Below are 17,965 nucleotides of genomic sequence, written 5' to 3' on the forward strand. Positions count from 1 at the left end.
GCCCTTGGCAGCCCCTTCCTGCACGGTGGCTCCAAGTACTTGACTGAGAACTGGGTGGATGGAGGTGATGAGACGGTCAAGAGGAGGGGACAGTGGGAGTCTGAGGGTTGAAGTCTTAGGGAAGATTTATCGTTGCTTGCAAGGGCTAGGCAAGGTTCTAAGCAAGAAATCTTACATTATCATCCCCATTCTGCAGATGGAGAAACTGAGGCTGGGGGGGTGACCCATGGGCTGCCCATCTCACCTTCCACTCAGGACTCCTCAGCTCACAGCCCTCTACTCAGAACTCTGCTCACAGCCCTCCTGCCCAGCCTGAGCACTGGGCCAGGAGTCCGAAGCCCAGCTCATGACCCACTCTGGCCTCTGCTCCCTCATCTATCAGCGCCTTCCAGTGCTGGGTGAGGGCAGCCAGAAGCCAGTGGCTGCTTAGCCAAGAAGGCTGGGAGCCATTAGACCCTAGCCTTATTTTTTGGACAGAAGTGCCTTCTGCATTTTAATCAAGCAGGGCATCAAGAGACCAGCCCAAGTTTCTGCTCTCCAGTGGGACTGAGGCAGGACTTAGGGGAGAGAAGGAACATCCCCTCAGGAAAGGGGAGGGAAGGGTGGGCAGAGAAGCCCAAAGAATGTGGGGCACCTGGTCCACTGGTCCCCTGGGCTGAGGCCAGTCCTCCTGGAGGCAGAACTGGGCTTCGCTTCCTCCCTACTCATCCTTGCTCCCTCCAGGCTCTCAAAAAATTTAGGCCTCAGGGCTGATTTGAGTTCCTGACTGCTCCTCAAGGTGGAAGCAATGTTGGGTCCCAGCAGAAGGGAGCTGGGCAAGGCTGGAGCAGGAAGAAAGGGGCTGGGTCCATTTTATGAGAGGGGGTAAAGCCCCTTTCCCCACCCCAACTCCATGCAGGGCATCCGTGAGGTAGGTGAGCGCTGTTCCTTGACACTGGCTGAGAGGAGGAGGCACAGGCAACAGCTGGGTCAGTCTGAAAGCTGGAAGGGGCCTCAGAAAGAGCCCACATTAATGGTTACAGCAACGATAACAATAGCAATAGAATGGTCAAATGACACTAATTCCTAGCAGTTACTGAGTGCCAGTCACTGTACATTTAATCCTCACCATAACCCCAGGGACTTGGCCATCCCTAGCGCACAGATGAGGAGACTGAGGCACCGGGGGTTAAATAACTCACCCAAGGACAGACAGCCAGGAAAGAGTAGAGCCAGACCAGCCCCCTCTTCAAACAGAAGAGAGAAGGGAGGCCCAGAGACAGGCAGAGACCAGCCCAGGTCACACAGTTAGAGGCTGAGCAGGGGCTATGAGAGCCGGACTTTCAGGGCTGTCTGAAAGTCAGACAATATAATAGGATGGGTTCAGGATGGTCACAGCCTGGTCCTGAGACACTGTGAACATGATGTTTGATGCAGTCCTTAAGGCTTGTGCTTTAAAGGAGACCCCCTATCTGGACAGTTCCCCTGAATTATCCTCTCTCCACTCCCCAATGAAATGTCTGGAAGATAAATGAGCCGATATCTCCCTCCATGTTCCAGGAAATGATGGAGGGAAACTCGGGCCATTAGCAGGTGTCTATCGTCTCCAAGGATCTTGGGGTGTAGGGGGGGCAGCCACCATCTCCCTCCTCTGCTGACAGCCCTCCGCTTGCCCTTGGAGGAACCATTCCTGCCCACTATCAGCCTGTGTGGTGAAGGCAGCCGCCAGGGCAGTCATATTCCTTCCCTATGGGCCTCCGCGGTCAGTCCAGCAGTGGGACCGCAGTGGGACAGGACCCCGTCGGAGCCAGTGTGATGCCTTCCCAAAGATCTCACAAGGATTGGACAGAGAGGTACAACAGTCAAGAATGCTTTCCGCTCTAAGTAACTGGGAATAATACAGTGGCTTAAACAGCAGAGGCTTATTTTTCTCTCTTAGGAAGAAGTCTGAAGGTAAGAATTCAGCAGATTAGTAATGTCAGGGCTAATACCATGATGATTTTTTTGGTGTTTCCCTCAAGGTTGCAAGATGGTCCATGGTCCAAGCATCATGCTTGTGCTTGTTGATCTGAAGTAAATAGACAGCCAGATATTTCTCCTGCAAGATGGGTTTATTCAGGATCCACAGAGGATTGTGATTTGGGTTTGGTAACCATGGTTGAGCCATGTGCAAGACCCTGCTTGGTAAGGAAAGGGGAATGCTTTCAGAGAGAAGAAATGAAAGTTGGAAGTTAGAGGGCTATAGTAAACAATGAGCCAATGGCTTTTCATTGGGTGGGTCCTCGCCAGGAGGGAAGCCTTTCTTCTTCCTGTTGCTCGGCTGTCATCGCAGACCGGGAGGCCTCCCTGTTCTGGTTTCTTGCCTCTTATTTAATTGAGGCTTCTGTTTATTAATTTTTTATATATTCAACGCAAGACAGAGTGAAGAAAGGCGGCTCCAGCCACTGCTGCCCTTGTTATCAAAGTAGCAAAAACTCTCTTCCTGCCAGCTGGCTTTGACTTATGTCTCACTGACCAGCACTATGCCGTGTGCCCCCACAGCTGTAGAAGGGGCTGAATCGGTGTATATTTGGCTACACAGCTACTATGGTGGAAGGAAACCGATGGGAATGGGCACTTGATTAGCCAAGTCCAAGGACTGTGTTTAGATATTCTTTCCCTCAAAGCTTGGTTCTTCGGGGACGTGAGGAAGGAATGGGAGGGCTGGCATTGCAGACAGCCTGCCTTCTTGCTATTATGATGTGAGAGGTCATCTGAGAATGGATGAGTCAATTTTGGTAATGCTGTTCAAGATTCTAGATCCAACCATGCCTGAAGACTGCCCCTTGTGGATATACTCATTACATAAGCAAAAATTAATAACAATGACATATTATTATATTTCATTTAATTTTTAAATTTTATTAAAATTTTAAAAATAAAAATATATAATCAAATAGTCTTTATTTTCTATATAATTGTTTTTATATAAAACAGTATGTGTGTGCATGCTCCATCGCTTCAGTCATATACGACTCTTTGCCACCCTAAGGGCTGTAGCCCGCCAAGCTCCTCTGTTCACGGGATTCTCCAGGCAAGAATACCGGAGTGGGTTACCATGCCCTTCCCCAGGGGATCTTCCCAACCCAGGGACCGAACTGGAGTCTTTTAAGTCATTGGCCGGCGGGTTCTTTACTGCTAGCGCCACCTAGTGAGTGAAGTATCTCAGTCATGTCTTACTCTGTCACCCCAGGGACTGTAGCCTACCAGGCTCCTCCGTCCATGGAATTTTCCAGGCAAGAGTATTGGACTGGGTTGCCATTTCCTTCTCCAGAGGATCTTCCCAATCCTTTGCCTGCCTTTTTCAGTTCAGTTCAGTTCAGTTGCTCAGTCATGTCCAACTCTTTGCGACTCCATGGACTGTAGCACTCCAGGCTTCCCTGTCCATCACCAACTCCCAGAGCTTACTCAAACTCATGGCCATAGAGTCGGTGATGCCATCCAACCATCTCATCCTCTGTTGTCCCCTTCACTCCCACCTTCAATCTTTTGAGTCAGTTCTTTGCATCAGGTGGCCAAAGTACTGGAGTTTCAGCTTCAACATCAGTCCTTCCAATGAATATTCAGGACTGATTTCCTTTAGGATGGACTGGTTGGATTTCCTTGCAATCCAAGGGACTTGCAAGAGTCTTCTCCAACACCACAGTTCAAAAGCATCAATTCTTTGGCACTCAGCTTTGTTTATAGTCCAACTCTCACATCCATACATGACTACTGAAAAAACCATAGCTTTGAGTAGACGGACCTTTGTTGGCAAAGTAATGTCTCTGCTTTTTAATATGCTGTCTAGGTTGGTCATAACTTTTCTTCCAAAGGAGCAAGTGACTTTTAATTTCATGGCTGCAGTCACCATCTGTAGTGATTTTGGAGCCCCCCAAAAATAAAGTCTCTCACTGTTTCCATGGTTTCCCCATCTATTCGCCATGAAGTGATGGGACCAGATGCCATGATCTTAGCTTTCTGAATGTTGAGTTTTAAGCCAACTTTTTCACTCTCCTCTTTCACTTTCATCAAGAGGCTCTTTAGTTCTTCTTCACTTTCTGCCATAAGGGTGGAGGCATCTGCATATCTGAGGTTATCGATATTTCTCCTGGAAATCTTGATTCCAGCTTGTGCTTTATCCAGCCCAGCATTTCTCATGATGTACTCTGCATATAAGTTAAATAAGCAGGGTGACAATATACAGCTTTGACACACTCCTTTCCCGATTTGGAACCAGTCTTTTGTTCCACGTCCAGTTCTAGCTGTTGCTTCTTGACCTGGATACAGATCTTTTTTTCTGTTCTGCAAGAAAGGCCTCATTGGTAGATGAAATAGTATTCAGAGTTTATAGTCAGGCTACCCAGTTTCCAATGCTGGCTCTGCCTTGAGTTTGATTTTGGCCAAATCATTTCACTGGTATGGATTCCCAGTGCTTACACTGTGAAACAGGCTACTGTGTGAACTAAGCCAAATATGGTACGCGAGAGGTTCTGTCACAGGTGGGCCTCAGCCCATAGTAACTGCCTTCCTCCCTTCTTTCATTCCATTTGCAGAAACTGAAGATGGATTTTCTAGCTGTGTTTTGCAGTGGCATTTGTCCAACTTTTTCCTTTTCCTCCAAGTGCCCCTTGAGGCCAAGGACTGTGTCTAATTTATTTTCATATCCATAGCCCAGAGGCTATAGATGATACTCAGGAAATGCCTGGAGACTGCAATATTTCACTTATCCACTCAACGAATGTTTACTGAGCTCCTACTGTGTGCCAGGTGTACGGTGGGGAGACAGAGGTGAATGCCTTAGACACAGTCCATGCTATTGGGAGCCCACATTATAATGGAGGAGACAGACAACAGACAAATAAACTTAAAACATGATGTCAGATGGTTCAAGTACCATGAAGAAACTCCAGTGGGGAAAGGGATAAAGAGTTTGTTTGATAGGGTGCCCAAGGAAGGCCTGTCTATAAAGCTGCACTCAAAACCATGGCTTCGTGCCACATTGTCTTCTCTCTGGCAGATGCATTTCTTCCCTACCTGAAGCATCCCAGGGGAGGTCATGCCACCAGCTCTCACACTCCCACACCAGTCTATGTTCCTGGTCCAGATCTGAACCCATCCCATACCCTGTCAGGCCTCCCTGAGGTCCCCAGCACCCCGAATACCTTCCTGAATCTGATTCCCCCTGCTCTTGCAGTAGGTGGGGATGGATGGGGAAGTTATTGGACAGAAAACTGGAGGCAGCCTCCCTGCCTGTCCAGATCCCAGCCCTGTGGGAAAATGAAGTGACAGAGGGACCATTCCACTCCCATTTGAAGCCCAGGTCTTCCTGATACACATACGAAGCAGGCCTTCCTTCTTCACACTTTCTTTCTTGTGTTGGGCCTTAGCCCCTACTCTGCCTTCTGCTGGAAGGTGCCCAACCACCCCTGACCACCCCTCCAACCCAGCTCAAATGCTTCTTTACCAAAGCAGCATTTGCTAACCCTGACTAGGTTGAGACCCTATTACACTGATTCAGGCTTCCCTGGAGCTGCCTCCTTTCCAGCATTTGTCACAAATGGATTAATTTTCTATTTTTTGCTTGACATCACTTTCTTGCACTAAAATATGAACCAACAAGGATCACATTTCTTCTCATTTGTTCTTGAATCCACAGGGCCAAGCACAGTTCTGCACGTGTAGCAATTGCTCAATAGATATGTATCAGATGGATGTGTAAATGAATGGAGGCATGGATGGATGAATTCTTAGTAGATGCGGAGAGTACCTTCACTCATCCTTATGTTGAAAATAAAGTGAAAGTGTTAGTCGCTCAGTCATGTCTGACTCTTTGTGACCCCAGAGACTGTAACCCACCAGGCTCCACTTCCATGGAATTCTCCAGGCAAGGATTCTGGAGTGGGTAGCCATTTACTTCTCCTGGGGATCTTCCCGACCCAGGGATCAAACCGGGGTCTCTTGCACTGCAGGCAGATTCTTTACCATCTGATCCACCATCACTTACTATGATCTTTCAGTATTGTTTTCTGCCTCATTTCCTGTCCTCACAAGCAACCGCACAATGAGGTGGGTGGTGATTCTCATTTGCTGATGAGGTACAGTGCCTTCTCCTTGGTGGTCCAACACCTTAATGATCACCAAGAGTCATGCTTCTTCTTCTTCCTGACACTACCTGTTACTGTTTTAATCAGCTTCATTAAGGTATAATTTACATACCATAAAAGTCACGCATTTATGTTTATAGTTCATTATATTTTAAAAATTTGTACATCTGTGTGCCTACCACTCTGATCCAGAACAGAGCACCCCCATAACCCTCAAATGTTCCTTTGTTATGTTCTTTTCCAGTCAATCTCTACCTTTCAGTCCCCAGCCCAGGCACCCACTGACCTGCTTCCTGTCACTATAGATGAGCTCTGTCTTTGTTAGGGTTCTGTATGAATAGAATCACTCAGTATGAATTCTTTTGTGGTTTTGGCTTCTTTTACTTAGGATAATGCTTTTGAGATTCATCTTTGTTGTTCTACATGGTTCATTCCTTTTCATGGCTAAGTAGTACTCCATGGTGTGCACGTACCACAATCTGTTTATCCAGTCACAAAATGGGACATTTGGTTGTTTTCATTTGGGGGTAATTTTCACTTGAGGGCAATTTTTAATTATGGATAATGCTATCTATAGGAACATATGTATACATATTTGTGGGCATATGTTTTAATTTCCTTTGGATAAATACCTAATAGGAGAATTGCTGCATTTTATGGTAAGTATATGTTTAACTTAAAAAAAAAAAACAAACTGCCAAATTGTTTTCCAAAGTGGCCGTGCCATTTTGTCTTCCCACCAGAAATGAACGGGAGCACCATTTGCTCCACGTGTTCAGTCTCTTTGACTGGAGTCATTAGGTGAAACGTGTGGTACCCTCTCACTGTGGCTTTAATTTGCATTACCTTAAGGACTAATGGGGTTCCTCCCTGTGGCTCAGACGGTAAAGAATCTGCCTGCAATGCAGGAGACTCGGATTCGATCCCTGGGTGGGGAAGATCCCCTGGAGAAGGAAATGGCAACCCGCTCCAGGATTCTTGCCTGGAGAATCCAATGGACAGAGGAGCCAGGCAGATTCTTTACCATTGGGGGTTGGGGGGGCGTGGCTAGAATCCATGGGATCACAGAGAGTTGGACATGACTGAGTGACTAACACTTAGTGACTAATGCTTCTGAAGACCTTTTCATGTGAGTATTTACCATTTGTATCTTTTCTTTCATTTAGAGTTTGTTTAAAACTTTGGCCATGTTTGTGAGGGGTTGTTTGTTTTCTTGTTCTTAAATTTTGAGACTTTTTTCTATACTCAGATATTTCTCAGATATATATTTTGCACATATTTTCTCCTAGTCTGTGACTTGATTTCTCATTATTTTCATTGTGTCTTAGAAGCATAAAAACAATTAACTTTGATGACTTTCAGTTTATCAGTCTTTGAGGTATACCTCTGTTTTTTGTGCCAATACCACAGTTTAATCAATTTATCAAACTTTTCTCTTATGAGTCATGCTTTTAGCATCCTTAGAAATCTTGGCTTAGGTTGCTTTTGTAATTTAATATATCATGGATCTTTCCAGCAACCTCACTTTTAATAGCACCTTGGTTTTCAGCCCATGAACTTGCTAAGGCTTCCTATTCCCCTTGTGGAAGAGGAGTACAGGCAGGGGCCCACTAAATCCCAAAAGCTGGACCAGTGGGGCCTCCTTCCCATCTCTACAAATGCCACTTCCTCAGAAAATCCACACACACATCCACTTAGTTACCCTACTCAGCATCGACCCGTCTAGTCAGCCAGCTCTTGAGGAGGGGCCATTTTGTTCTCAGTGCTTCCCCACTGCCTAGAGAGAAGTGCTGGGCACAGTAGGCATGCAGTAAGTAAATAAAAATATAAATAATACATAAGTGAATGAGTGAATACTGTATGTGGAGCATTGAGCCCTGTGCCTGGTACACAGAAAATCTCACTGAACAGACACTGTGATGACTACCAGAGGGAACCTTCATTGGCTGTTACGTTAGCCGGGGTATGTTGGTGGATTCATTTCCAGGGGCTGCCGTAACAAAGTACAGCAAACCACGAGGTTTTAAACACAGAAATGCATTCTCTCACAGCTCTGGAAGCTAGAAATCAAGGTGTCAGCAGGGCCATGTTTCCTCAGAGAAATGTGTGGGTCCTTCCCAGCCTCTGGCTTCCAATGATGGCCACCAATCCTTGGAGTTCCTTGGCTTGCAGCTGCCTTACTCCACAAGTATCCTGCCCTGGTAGTGGAACTGAGTAGGACCCTGTGGGGCCTTCCCAGGTACAAAAGCCCCTCAGTGTTCCCCGTTTCTTACTTGTAGAGAAAAAGTTTTAGTCTCCTAGGCCTTCCCTGAGTTCCAAAGAGCAGACTCATACAGTTACTAATTAGGAAAGTGAGGGAACATAGAAACAACGGAAAAGTAGGCAAGCAAGAAAACTGATCATAATGTGAACAATGGTGCAATGATAAAACAAGGTCCTAGTTCCTCCCCAAGGGATATACATAACAATTACATATTCCCCAAGGGATATATAATAACAAGTGGAAGATGGTGACTATACGCTGACCACAAGCAGGGGACCCCAGACTGGATGGAACCAGAAGATTGATGGTTAAGATTCCTGAAACATGACCCTGTTACTTCACCACCAACCAATCAGAAGAAAATACATGAGCTGCAGCCCTCACCCCAAATGCTGCCTTTAAAAACCTTCCCTGAGAGCCAGTAGGGATTTCGGATCTTTCGAGCATGCACTGCCCAGTCTCCTTGCTTTGTGCCCTGCAATAAACAGCATACTTTCCTAGTAGAACCCAGTGTCAGTAGACTGACTTTGCTGCCTGGGGAGTGAGCGGACCTGAATTCCATTTGGTAACAGTATCTTCACATCATCTTCTTAAGAGGACACCAGGCATATTGGATTAAGGACCCGTTCTACTCCACTATGATCTTATCATAACTAATTACATCCGCAATGATCCCTTTTTCCAAATAAGTTCACATTTTGGGGGGTTAAGACTTCAACATATATTTTGAGGGACTCAGGTTAGACCAAAATAGCATTTGTTATGCTGACCTAACAAACAGCACAATACAACAATGGTTTCTTTCATCTTTCTCATCCTTCTTGTCCCCAGTGGGAATCATCAGGTGAGTTGATGGGAACCTCACTGGAACCAAAAATTTTGACCATTCGATGCTACTGCTGTCTCAACACAGGGTTTCAGGTTCTCTGCAGTAAGGAAAGGAAGCAGAGAATCACATGAAGATTCTTTAAAGTGTCCAGTGCTCAAAGCAAGTCACATAGCCATGCCTAACTTCAAGAGGAGTGTCTTGAGGGGAGGAGAGACCTGGAGATGTAGTGGTAGGGATGGGATGTTAACTTAAGCGAACATTAAATACTTAAATTCTCATGTTTGCTTTTACATTTAAATGGTGATATCCTCCAGAAAACCTGGAAGAATGCAGAAGCTTTGGATAAAGAGGGGAAGCAGGGAGAACCAAGGGGACATGAGAAAATATGCAAGTCAAAGGCTACCGGAACCTGAAAGAGGACCTGCCGGGTACCAATGCCTCGCTGGGTGACACATGTGCCATCTTATTTATCCTCATAGTGACTTGGGGGATAGGTATTATTCCCCATTCTACTGAGGAGGTACTGAGACTCAGCAACTTGCCTATGATACACAGCCTCAATGAGCTGAACAAAAGGAAGAGCTGACTGGAGCCACATCAGCTCTTGTGCTAATGTGTGCTAAATTGCTTCAGTCGTGTCTGACTCTCCCAAATTTGGTGGCTTAACAAAACAAATATCTACTATCATCATCGTTCTGTGAGTCACCTGGACAATTTTTCTGGTCTGGACTGTGTGGTCTAGAATGTCTTTAGCTAGGTCTGGGTGGTCAGGAATGTCCTCAGTCATCTGGAGTTCAGTTTAATGTCAGCTGGGGTGATAGGATGGCCTGACCACATGTCTCTCATCATCCAGTAGGCTAGCTGGGGCTTGCTCACACCACGGTTCCAGGGTTCCAGGTGAGCAAGAGAGACAGCCCCAGGGCACAACCTCTTTCAAGCCTCACATTTGAAAGTGTTGCTCTGGCCAAAGCAAGTCACATGGCCAAGGCCAGCTTCAAGGGGTGGAGACATAGGCTCCATCTCTTAAAGGGAGGAGCTGGAAAGACACATTGCAAAGAAACATGCTTACAGGGGTGGAGATCTGTGGTCAGTATTGCAGTCTGCCCCAAAACAAAACCCAGTATCCAACAATAGGGAATGAATTAAGAAAACCTTGGCTGTACAAGCGGAGGCTCATGCCACCATTAAACGTGTGCGTTGAGAAGTATCTTCTGCTGTAGAAAGTACTTCATAATACATCAGTTCAGTTCAGTCACTCAGTCGTCTCTGACTCTCTGCGACCCCGTGGACTGCAACACGCCTAGAGCATTAAATACATAGGAAGTGCGGGCTATGAAATTACATATACCATTTCATAGCCATCAGATTGCTACAGAAGTAAAGTGTGACAGTACCAAGGGATGGCAGGAGTGTAGAGAATGTAAACTTGAGCAGCCACTCCACTTGGAAGCACAGACTGGAAATCTACCCAGACTGGCCACACATGTCCCCCATGTCCCAGAAGGAGCACCCCTCCATTAATACCCTACATAAGCACTTGCTCATGGCACAAGGGCTAGTGTGTAAGAGCCACAGAAGCCTGGTTAGGAACTACTGAAGAATTGCATTCACCCCATGTCCATCCACGGAGGCTGAATAAATGGAAAGTAGTGTGATTACATGCTGCACAGCTGCACAGCCATGGAAAGACGAGGACTCCAGTCACAGGATCTATATGTGATATTTGTGTAGATCTGGAAAACACAGTGTGTGCGCAGGACATTGCTTACAGTTTAATAGCATACATTTGAGTTTTGAAAACACAAAAATAGTATCACTATTTACGGATAAGTGCATATGGACCTGTGGGCCTGGAGGAGAGAAAACAAGACTGGAGGAGGATGTCAGGGAGGCCGACTTAACCTATAATAGTATTTCATGTCTTTAAAAAATCTGGGAAAACTTGCAAAATGTTGACAGATGCCCATTTGGAGTGATGGGTATGGGGGTGGTATTATATTACCTTGTGCATTTTTTTAAGTTCCTGTGTCAAAAAAAAATAAATCCAGTGTAAGTAAAATGAAATTAAAAATGACTTAGAAAATGTTGCTTTGAGGTTTGGGGGAGGTTTGTTTAGGGTTTTGGGGTTTTTTTTCCTACAAAACCACCCCAAAATATATGCATCTATTTGTAGAATGGTTGGGGGAAAGATACTCCAAAATGTTCGCTATGGTTTTTGCCCCTGGCTTGGGAGAGCTCAGGCACCATGTATTTTTTTCCCTTCTGGCTAGTATGTATCTTCTGATTCTTCTGCGAGGGACATGCTGTGCTTGTTTAATAAAAACAAATAAAATACAGAGGGGCCTGTTGGTTCTCTGGGTCACAGGCTCCCCTGGGCCTCCCGGGGATGCCAGGTTCCAAAATAGATCTGCCCTCCGACCTGGCAGCCTCACTCTTCAAGTACTGCAGTGAGTGCCAGGCATGGGCTCAGAGGCAGTGGGGCTCCCCAGGCCTGAGAAAGGACGGATATGGATGGTGGCCCAGCCTGAGCGGCACAGCCACGTGGTGCATGTACTCCATCCTGGTCCCCCCTGGGGTGGCAGAGCCCACACACTGCCATTGTTCAGAGGGGAAACCAAGGCCCAGATGGAGACTCTGGGGAGAGGCAATTGTTGCTAACAGCAGAGGCAGCCATCTGAAGCTTGTCTGGTGGGCACTGGACTGGGTGCTGATATGGTGGGTGACTTTGGACAAATCCCAGAGTATTTCTGGGCCAATTTCTCTGGCACTCCCAATGGAAATAATCTCACTTCCTCCTATACCTTTAGCCATCAGAAGGTCTGGAGGACACTTTGGTGCAAAGAGATGCTGGATCTTTCCCATAATAGCAGGGGTAGTAATAACAGCTACCAACGATTAAGCGCTTCTGCACTAAACACTTAAATGGCATTTTCTCATCCTGCCCTTCTGTGGCAGATTATATTTTTCCAAAAAAGGCCACATCTCCCATCCCACATGCTCTTCCAAAACCTGGCCACTCTCCATTAAGAGGTAGTCTGTTGCCCTGCTCCTTGAACTCGGATGGGACTTTGTGACTGCCTCTATGAATAGAGTGGAGAAGAGCTGGCCTTGCATGATTCATGAGGCTAGGTGGCAAAGGTCATGTGCCTTCTGCCTGATTCTCTTGAAATGATCCCCCCGATACCCAGGCCAGTCGTGAACCACCCTCACCCCTCTAACATAAGAAGGCCATATATAGCCATTAGTGCCGACAGCCCCAGTTGAGGTCTCAGTTATATCAACGGATGAGCTTTCAGATGACTCCAGGCTCTAGCCTTCAGCTGCCCTAGCTGATGTCGAATGGAGTCACATCAAGCCATCCCCACTAAATCTGGCTTAAATTGCATGTTTATGAGTAAAATAGGTGTTACTGTTGCTTTAAATCACCAAGCATTGGGTACTTTATTACATAGCCCTGGTAACCAGAAGCACCACTGCAACACCTTGTTAATGAGGGACTGTTCTCCCATTATACAGATGAAGAAACCAAGTCTCACCTCCTAAAGCAGAATCAAGATTCAGTGTCATGAGTGGAGAGCTCTTAATCAATAGGTGTGGGTCACAGGAGTGACCTCAATATCCAACCTGGGTCCCTTCTGATCCATTGATTGTATTGTGGCTCTAGGTTTGGGTGGCAGAAAGGAGGGGCAGGAAATAGTTGACAGACTGCTGTCTTGAGGGGAAAGTATCATGGGGACACCATGACTTCTGATCCACAAGATCCCTCTTGGCCTCCTGAGGACACTGACTGACCATCTCCAGGGTGGTCAGCAGCTCTGAGCTTCCTGCCAGAACTTACCCCATTGCCACCAGAGACCCTAGGAGATCCCAGGTCAAGTTCTCAGGGAAGTGAAGAGTAGAGAACAAGAGGCTTGGGAAGCTGCAAGTTGCCCACTTGCAACCCTCAATTATCACCCTGGGTGTTGAAATGTAGGGAGCTTGAAAGGGAATGGGGGGGAAGTGCTGGATTGCAGAGATGAGGCCAGGAGTGGGAGACTCAGACCTGTGACTTAATCCTCTTCTTTGGATCCAAAATCAGCAAGTGACTCTCCAAGAATGATCCCGTTTTCTCTGCCTTTGTTCCCAGGAGCAGGAAGGGCCATGCTTCTAAAAAAATCAGTTCCAGTGTGTGTCTTGGGGCAAGTTGCCTCATGAGATAAATGTGAGGTAGGCACTCACAGAGTCCCCAGTTATGCTAAGGCTCCACTGGCTTGGTGGCAGGGGGACCAAGAAACCAGCTGATGAATGACTAGGATGGGGAGGCAGTGGGCAGGTGGTCTGCACCCATCAGTATGCATCTCCCTCCTGGTCTCTCTTTCCCAGGTCTCCTTGAGAACCACCATACCTTTCTATCCCTTTGGGTACTATGAGGTTGACCCATGAGAGGCACATAGCCCAGCCTGACCAACCAGAGTATTTCGTCCCTCTGGCTACAATAATTGATTCAGGAATGGCCATGTGACAAGCCAGAACTTTCCCAAGAGCAATCAGGAAAGAGGGACTCCATTTTTGGGGGGTTGGGGGGTGTTGCTAAGTTGATAGACTGGAGCTGCTGTCCTCAACTGTGGAGGTAATGGTGGTGGGAACTGTCAGAGGATAAGCTAACAGAGAAAAACAAGAGCCTAGAGTTGGAGGAAAAGGGGGAGGGGGGAAGAATTCCTAATATCATTTGAGTACCTGGATCCAGCTATGCCTGAAGCTAAATAAATACACTTTTCAGTTTCATCAGCCAGTAAGTTCTCTTTTGCTCCAAGACATTTGAACAAAAGCCAAATTCTCCAGATGGATATGAGTATTTTCTCCAAACTCTAGCTCCATGGCAACTACAGGCCAGCAAAGGGAAAATCAAGTAGGGGTAGAGGGGTTGTTTTAAGTGTTTGGAGGCAAGATACTTGAAATATCCCAAACAAAGTTCCTGCAGCCCTTGCTCTGGAAAGGGTGATTTCCTGAGCCTCCACCTGGGGACTGCGGCTCTAACTGGCATCCCAAAGTGGAGACTGTAGGGCACAGGAGACCGCTCAACAAGCACTCTTGAGAACGTACTGTGAAGCTGACCTTTGAATAGGCAACACAGAAATCGAAAATGTGGTTGATATTCTGCAAAGGTTTTCAAACTAGAGGGGGATAAAAGCCTGCAAACAAGGGAGAAAGCTGTGAGAAGCACAGGCAGGGGGCCTCAGGTTCCTAGAGAAAGAGGACCTGTGTGCACCGAAGGAGGGAGGTTGATGGAGAAGGCTTCCCAGAGACGGTGATACCAGAGGTTAAGACCCAGAAGACAGGTAGAAGGGACTCAGTGAATAAAGGTGAAGAGGATTATCCAAGCAGAGGTTACTACAAACAAAGGTACTGAGCCAGAGAGAGCAGAGAGAGTGTTGGAAAGTAAAAGCAATACCTCATTATAAAGTACCAAGTCCTAGGATAAGAGCAATGAGGCTGAAGGCCAGATCCTGTGGGGATTTATAAATCATATAAATAATCTGGAGTTTCAAACTGAAGGGTTTTAAGCAAAGCAGTTGGGAGCTGCATTTGTGTCTTAGAAAAATCACTGACTGCAGAATCAAAGATGGATTAAAAAGAAGAGTTCAGTTCCGAGGCTGTTATTCTCCCCCTGGCAAGGGATGAAGATGCTGGGCTAAAAGAGTGACGGTGGGGGAATGATGACAACGTTGGCTGCCATTGATCGAGCACTTAGTATGTGCCAGGCATCAGTTTTTTAATCCTTTTAACAACCCTACCGGGTAATGGCTAAATCAACCCCATTTGACAGAAGAGAAAACTGAGGTACAAACAGATGAAGCACATTGGCCTAGACCATACATTTGGGAGAAGGGAAAGTCAGAATTCCAACTCAGACAGGCTGGCTCCGGTATGCCCAGAAGAGTGAAGAGGGGCACAGAGCGGAGAACTATTTAAAGGGTCATGTTGGCAGAACAAGTCTGATTGGATGACAGGTGGGATGAAGTGGATGGTGGGGCCTCAAGTTTCCCTGGCAAGACTGGCTACGTAATTTGAGAGGTCCAGTGCAGAACGAAAAGGGCCAGACCCTGTGTTCAAAACTTACTAAGAATCTTGAGATGGTAACAGCAGAGCATTAAACCAAGTCGTGGGAGCCTTCCTAAGAGTGGAGCCCTGTGTGACTACAGAGGTCACACACCCATGAAGCCGAGCCTGCTTCCAGGTTTCTGGCCCAGGTGCCTGGTGAGGTTGGGCAATTCCCAGAGATGGAAGAATCCAGAAGAAACTCATTTAGGGTAGAGTCAGAGGAGAAGAAAATGAGGAGTTCTGTTTGAGACCTAAGGGGTTTACCTCCAGAAGGCAAATGGCTCTGGGTCTGGTGCTCGTAAGGAAATTCAGGACTGGGAGTCCACAGCACACAGCACGCAGGTCACCAAAGCCCATTCCAGGTCCAAAGGTCACTGCTGAGCTTGCTAACCGACCCCAGGTGGCTTCTTTCCAGTTTCCTCTCCGGGTTCAGCCACTAGCTCCTCCTGCCTGCTGTCACCTAGATACCTGCTGCTTCTCGTGGGAATGGATGGCTCCCATTTCCCTGAAGTTCAAGAGGTCACTGTGTAAACCCTCCACCTCCCAGCCAGACCTATGCCCAAACCATCTCCAACACTGGCCCCGAGGCCCTGCGTTCAAAGATCCTGTGGCCTGACAGTGTGCAGAGTTCCCCCCAGAGCTCTCCTCTACAAGATCTCAGAAGATGTGGTCAAGCCTGTTTATGTCGTCCAGCCAAGGAAGAGGAAGCTTCAGCCACAAATGCTGATCTGCCCGAGGCTTCCCAGTATCGTGCCAGCTGGGACTTGCCCTGGTGCCACAGCCCCAATGGGAGCCCCACAGACTCCTGCCCCTCGTCAGTCCGACACAAAGCGCCCGGTTCAAACATTCATTCATTCATTCGACAGATATTTATTTACTGAGAACATACTGTATATCAAATGCTGGGAACAGAGGGAGATGAGTAATTACACAAGTAATTAACCTCTGAGCACCTTGAGAAGGCTAAAGATAAAGGGGTGGGGCTCCAAGAGGAGCGATTCTGGTTTGGACAGGGATGAGCTGCCTAAGTGTCAGTTCTCTGACCTGTAGCTTTTCCCAGAGGCGGCTACTTCAATGCACTTTCCTGTCCTGTAAGCTCATTCTATGACAGTGAAACTCTTCCATTGAGGGATGAGGTCCTGCCCTGAACCTGGGCACACCCTGATCATATGGTAGAGCTTCCATTGAATGACTTCCCAGGCTAGGTCATAAAAGGTGATGTAGGGACTTCCCTGGTGGTTCAGTGGTTAAAACTCTGGGCTCCCAATGCAGGCGGCACAGGTTCAATCTCTGGTCAGTGAACTAGATTCCACATGCTGTGTTGTGGCCAAAAAAAAAAGTGATGTATCTTCCACCTGGCTCTCTGGGGACACATGCCTTTGTAGCCTTGAGGGACTAGGAAGGAAGGCCAGCTGCCCAAAGTCACCATGCTGGAGACATCATTGCAGGGAGTGAGGGGGGTGCTCACTCAGGTGCTGACAAGTGAGAGAAGCCTTCAAGATGACCCTGATTCAGCTACCAGTGAAGAACTGACTCATTGGGAAAGACCCTGATGACAGGAAAGATAGAAGGCAAGAGGAGAAGGGGGCGACAGAGGATGAGATGGTTGGATGGCATCATCGACTCAATGGACATGAGCTTGAGCAAGCTCCAGGAGATAGTGAAGGACAGGGAAGCCTGGTGTGCTCATTTCATGGGATTGCAAAGAGCTGGACACGACTGAGCAACAACAGTAGCCACCATCTGACTTCAACCTCATCAGAGACTGGAGCAGACTGCCCAGCTGAGCTGCTCCTGAATTCCTGACACACAGAAACCCCAAGATAATACATGGTTATTTTTTATTTGAACCACTAAGTGTTGAGGTCCTTTTCTGGCAGCCACAGTAACTGGAATGCTGATGAAAGGTGGAGGAGGTGAGGACATGTGGACAGTAGTTTCTGGACAGAGAAAGCAGCATATGCAAAGGTCCTGATGTGAGAAGGAGGTGCTGAAATGAAGGTGAGAAGGCTGGCAAGCTTTCCAAAACTCTTCTTTTGATTCTACCTGCATTTCTCCTGTGAGTAGGTAATCCTATTTCCTCTCTGTGCAGAGCGCCATTCTGTGTTCGTGCAATTATGGGGCCCATGTCTACTTAATTAAGTGGGGGGAGGGGGTAGTTAACATTCATTCATTCTTTTAACCAATAAGATTAAATGCATTACCTGTGCCAGGAGCTTCCCTTGTCATGTCGATGCATGTGTGCTAAGTCATTTCAGTCGTGTCCAGCTCTTTGCAACCCTATGGACTATAGCCCGCCAGGCCCCTCTGTCCATGTGATTCTCCAGGTGAGAATACTGGAGTGAGTTGCCATGCCCTCTTCCAGGGAATCTTCACGACCAGGGATCAAACCCACATCTCTTAGGTCTCCTGCAACGGCAGGTGGGTTCTTTACCACTAGCGCCTCATGTGAAGCCCATCTTCCAGTGTTAACGCTCCCTCCAGGTTTCAGATGAGGAGGCCAAGGCTGAGAGGCGGTGTCCTCACACACTGCCTTGACAGGTAAGTGGAGGGAAGTGGAATGGGTCCTGGGGCCAGCGTGGCTGGCCACTTCCTAGTTCCCAGTCAAGTCCCTCCAGAGTTTTTTCGTTTGTTTTAGGGTTTTGTTGTTTTGTTTTTTGAATTGGGGTATATTTGCTTTACAATATT

The sequence above is a fragment of the Bubalus kerabau genome, chromosome 13, assembly GCF_029407905.1.
Source record: "Bubalus kerabau isolate K-KA32 ecotype Philippines breed swamp buffalo chromosome 13, PCC_UOA_SB_1v2, whole genome shotgun sequence".
Lineage (NCBI taxonomy): Eukaryota > Metazoa > Chordata > Mammalia > Artiodactyla > Bovidae > Bubalus > Bubalus kerabau.